The sequence below is a fragment of the Elephantulus edwardii genome, unplaced genomic scaffold, assembly GCF_000299155.1.
Source record: "Elephantulus edwardii isolate Elephantulus edwardi_28Jun2011 unplaced genomic scaffold, EleEdw1.0 scaffold00101, whole genome shotgun sequence".
NCBI lineage: Eukaryota > Metazoa > Chordata > Mammalia > Macroscelidea > Macroscelididae > Elephantulus > Elephantulus edwardii.
The window spans coordinates 9,735,819-9,739,732 of record NW_006399851.1 but is presented as its reverse complement, the minus strand read 5'-3'; the positions used below and the strand labels follow the sequence as shown (position 1 = coordinate 9,739,732).

General features: G+C 40.0%; 1 pseudogene; it reads right to left on the bottom strand.

The window, feature by feature from the left end:
- Positions 1 to 2,646: 2,646 nt before the first annotated feature.
- Positions 2,647 to 3,323, bottom strand: LOC102866357 (annotated as a pseudogene).
- Positions 3,324 to 3,914: the final 591 nt, after the last annotated feature.

Below are 3,914 nucleotides of genomic sequence, written 5' to 3'. Positions count from 1 at the left end.
GACAAACAAGTCAGGCAGTTCTTCCTCCTAAAAGGTTCTGTGCCTTCTATGATCTTCCCTTCATTATTTCCTCATCAGCTTGTCAACCAAGGAAAACAGACTGATTTATGTAATTACTGGGCATCATTAGGACCTTTTCTTATTGACAGAGGTTCCTTTGACTGTCTGTACCTTTTCTGCAAATCAGCCAGTGGCAGGAGCTACTTATTCCTGCATGTTGTATGTCTTCAATAATTATGTCTTTCCATTTCACTGAAACTCTTAGATGAGTAATTTCTTTTTTTTCTTTTTTTAGATGAGTAATTTCTAATGATGGGTGCCTGAGGATTTCTGTTTGTACTCATTTTACAGTTCAAGAACAGCCTATTTTTTTTTAAATTTGTATGTGTGATTTTTAATTTTTTTTTCATTGTTGCATATTTTCTTCCTCTCTTTCTTCTCCCCTTCCCCTGGCCTCCCTTGAAATGCATCTTTTGTTTCAGATTGTTGTCCTATATATAATGCCTAATCATATATTCCTTTCAGACAATACTTGCTCTCATCTGTTCTTACACAGTGTTCATTATCTATCCACCATTTTCTCATTCTCTCCCCAACTCCGCCCCCTCACGTCTGTCCTATTTTATAACAGTAGTTTTATGTAGTGTTAGTCCTTTTGTGGCTGAGATATTTCACACAGCATAATATTCTCCAGTCTGCCCCATGTTATATAATGTTTTATGAGTTCATTGTTTTACATTGCTATATAATATTCCATTATGTCAACGTTTGTTTGGTTTTTTTAATACATTCATTTGTGGATTGGCCATTGGGTTGCTTCCATCTCTTTGCTATTAGGAACAACACAGCAATAAACATGGGTGTGTATGCATATGTTTGAGTCACAGCTCTGGTTTCTTTTGGGTATTGTTCCACTAGATAGAATTGCTGCTCTAATCGTATTCCTTTTTTCAAATTTTTGAGAACCTATTAGACCACTTTTCAGAGTGGCTGTGTCAGCTCATTTTTTAAAAACCTTTCTTCTCTAATAATTATCACTCTGTCTTCAAAAGAAAGTCTGCAGTTTTCTTTTCTCCAGTAAGGAACCCCAAACAAGATCACATTGACCCTCTCAGTGCTCTCTTTGCTCCCAAGAATGTTTTTAATTATCATTAACCATTATTTTAACGGTTATTCTGGGTTTAATGATTATTAAAAAATGATTCCCTTCCCCCACTGGTTCTATAACTGTTCTGCAGGTGGATCTTAGGGACCTTTAGTGGTGTAGTCCATAGTAAGCTACATTGCTAACTCAAAGGCTGTGCCTATTTGGCAGATCAGGTCTACCAGCAGTGCTACAGGAGAAAGATTGGGTGATCTGCTTGTATGCCTTCCTTTGGAAAAAACCAAGGAAGATTCTCTGTCAGTTAGAACTGATACAACAGCAATATTTGCTTTAAAATTTGATCTGGTTCCTAGGTGGTGTAAACGTTTTTCACTTAGCTGTTCATACCTACCCTGTGGAACCCTAGAAGAAAAGACAGGTCTGCCACTTCATAAAGGTTGGTGCTGTTAGATGTCATTGCTTTGATTTTGATTCATAGGGACTCCATGTGACAAAGAACTGCCATGTGTTTTCTAGGCTATAATCTTTACGTAACTAGCTCATCAGGCATTTCTCCAGGGAAATCTTTAGGTGGATTCAAATTGCTAACCTTTGGGTTAGCAGCTGAGCAATTAACCTATTGTCATTGAGTTGACTCCAAGTCTTACTGGTCTTGTAAGAGAGGATCTTTGTAGTCTAAAGGATAAAACTGTACTCTTTATGAAGCAAATTGCCTCATCTTTCTCCAGAAGAGAAGCTGGTAGTTTCGAATTGTTTAAACTGTTCAGTCAGCAGCCAGCATCTTTAATTATTGCACTATCAGGACTCCTATTATACTGTTGCTGTGAGCTGTCAATTTGGAACTGAACTCATAACTGACATTTTTTTTTTTAGTTTTTCAGAGGCAGTGAGTCACATAGAAGATTGTCCATCTCCCCCATCCCCCCCACCCCCAGAGAACTGGTGGATCCAAACCAAGTGCTGTCAGGTTGACATTGCAACTATTTACCACTAGGTCACCAGAGCTTCCTTCATACTGACTACCAGAGCTACAAAAACCTTACAGAGCTCAGTTCCAGTCTGTAATATGTACAGTCACATGTGTAGGATCAACAGTAACTGAGCTGGTTCTGTAATCGACTTCTTCCTTTGGGGTGTACAAAGTTTTACTAATGATTTCAGAGTCAGCAGACATGGTGGATACCATTCAGTTCTTTTTCATAATACTGATTTGTAACTGATAGGTTCAATTTTAATCACTTTGCTGAGTTTTTCATCAGATGATATTCTTTATTTTTTAAGAGTTCTTTCCATTGTATATGTTCTTTTGTTCAATACAGGAGTCTTTTCTGGGCACAAGACTAGCTTTTTTAAATGCTTGATTCACATTGGTTTTTTTGGGGGCTTTTTTTGCTTTTCTTTTTTTTTTTACTTTGAGACATAATGGGGAAAAAATCTTAGAGGAACACATGGAAAAATAAGACATGATTACATTGACAGAGACAACCTAGACAGAAAGCTTTGTCAATTCTGAGTGTGATATGCTAAAGGGCTGAAAGGAATTAGTACTCTTCTCCTTCTTCCTCGCCCTCTCCTTCAACAGAATCCACACCCACCTCCTCATAATCCTTCTCAAGGGCAGCCATGTCCTCACGGGCCTCAGAAAACTCTTCCTCCATCCCCTCACCCACGTACCAGTGAACAAAGGCACGCTTGGCATACATCAGATCAAACTTGTGGTCCAGGCGAGCCCAGGCCTCAGCAATGGCTGTGGTGTTGCTCAGCATGCACACAGCTTGCTGCACCTTGGCCAGGTCTCCACCAGGCACCACAGTGGGAGGCTGGTAATTAATACCAACCTTGAAGCCAGTGGGGCACCAATCCACAAACTGGATGCTGCGTTTTGTCTTGATGGTGGCAATGGCAGCATTGACATCTTTGGGAACCACATCACCACGGTACAACAGGCAGCAAGCCATGTATTTACCATGGCGAGGGTCACATTTCACCATCTGGCTGGCTGGCTCAAAGCAAGCATTTGTAATCTCTGCTACAGAAAGTTGTTCATGGTAAGCTTTCTCAGCAGAGATAACAGGGGCATGTGTGGCCAGAGGGAAGTGGATGCAGGGATAGGGCACCAGGTTGGTCTGGAATTCTGTCAGATACACAGGGCACCATCAAATCTGAGGGAAGCAGTGATGGAGGACACAATCTGACTAATAAGGCGGTTAAGGTTGATTCACATTGTTTTAATATGCCACCTTCAGATGATCTTTATATGCATACTCTACAAGAGCATCTTTTTAATGGTTGTTACTGTGGTTTTTAGGTGTCATCAAGTCAATTACAACTCATAGTGACCCAATGACCAACAGATCAAAACCATGTTCTATCCCTTACCTTACTCACAATCTCTGTTATGGTCAAGCCCATTTTTGCAGTCACTGTGTCAATCTACCTTTTTTGGTTATCTTTGTCTCTTTGGCTGAACTTCTACTTTTCCAAGCATGATGTCTTTTTCCAAGGACCGGCTCCTCCTGTATCCTGCTCAAATTAGGTGACCCATCTCATTCATTGTCATACTTCAGCACCCAAACCAAGGAGGTAACTCAAATACTATGCCTCATGATGAGTGGGTGAATAAACAATGAACTTCTAACTATCTTTCTCTCAGTTTTGATTGTGATTTCCTTTTCCAGTTGGGATTACTCATCGAAGGGATTTGTTTGCTCTTTTGAAGGCTAGTTTGTTTTCTTTTCCCTACCTGAATGTGCTCCATCATCATATTTTGATCACTATGAGACAGATGCTTTTAGCACCTGTTCCTTTA